The 1021-nt window shown below is 43.7% G+C and overlaps 1 protein-coding gene across 1 annotated transcript in view; it reads left to right on the forward strand.

Moving 5' to 3' along the window:
- LOC101864096 overlaps nt 1–1021 on the forward strand; it is a gene marked incomplete at its 3' end in the record, with an annotated part of 5407 nt that overhangs the window by 1891 nt on the left and 2495 nt on the right.

Consider the following 1021-nt stretch of genomic DNA (forward strand, 5'->3'; position numbering starts at 1 on the left):
GGGGGGCGCTGAATGAACCTATCTGTATCTGTGGCTTTTGTGTTATGTCCCTTGATCGTTCACTGTGCTCACGACTTGCCCTCACAAACACACCCATCCCTTGCTCACGATTACTTTGATTTGAACGACTGTTTACAGAATGCATTTTTGTCCCGACACTCCCCCTAAGCCCTTGACGATAATTTATTATCCCCTCTCCACTCTCAGCCGGCCTGGAAGTACGACTCTATAATATACAATATAGTACATCGATCTCTGCCCATCTGAAAGCCCTGCTCAACAATCGTGCCGCTGCAGTGCCACCCCTTCAGAATACTATGGAGGTCATAAATACTTTTGTCTAAGGTCTATACGTTCTTAAACGTACTCTAAGTTTAATCTAAGGCCTAGATCTATACGTCCTAATGCTCTGGGTTTAGTCTAAGGTCTATACGTTCTTATAAGCTTACTCTTGAGTTTAGTCTTAGGGCTAGATCTATACGTTCTAACGCTCTGCGTTTAGTCTAAGGTCTACAAGTTCTTGCACTCTGAATTTAGTCTAAGGTCCTTGGCTACAACGTAGCTGTCGTAAGAGAAGTTGGTGTCAATGTACGTATCTGTTATTTGGGTCAACTCATTTTCTGCTCACTTTCTAGCCGGCCTGTCTACCCAGAGTCCAATCTAGCAGTGTCTTAGTTTTAGTAAGGTTTTACGGCGCTCGCAACTGCATAAGGTCATATGAGCGCCAAGGGGTAGATGTCAACGGAGAAGTCCTTACATGGAATCAGACTTACTCTGCTCACCTCCCTAGCTTCAACAGCACAAAGTCTGTTTCGACTATCAAGGCCTCCGGGAAATAGCAGGTCACAAGAATGTGACAAACATACAAAAGAAGTAGAGGAAAATGACGATAGTAAGTAGTAAGTATGGAGAAAGAAAAAGCAGCAGTTCCCCCTATGTTGTTCTGGCACAGCATGAGCATGACCTTGATAAATCAGCCCATTTACAATTCTACTGTGCATAAGAACATGATAATATCCCC

The sequence above is a fragment of the Aplysia californica genome, unplaced genomic scaffold, assembly GCF_000002075.1.
Source record: "Aplysia californica isolate F4 #8 unplaced genomic scaffold, AplCal3.0 scaffold00746, whole genome shotgun sequence".
Taxonomy (NCBI): Eukaryota; Metazoa; Mollusca; class Gastropoda; order Aplysiida; family Aplysiidae; genus Aplysia; species Aplysia californica.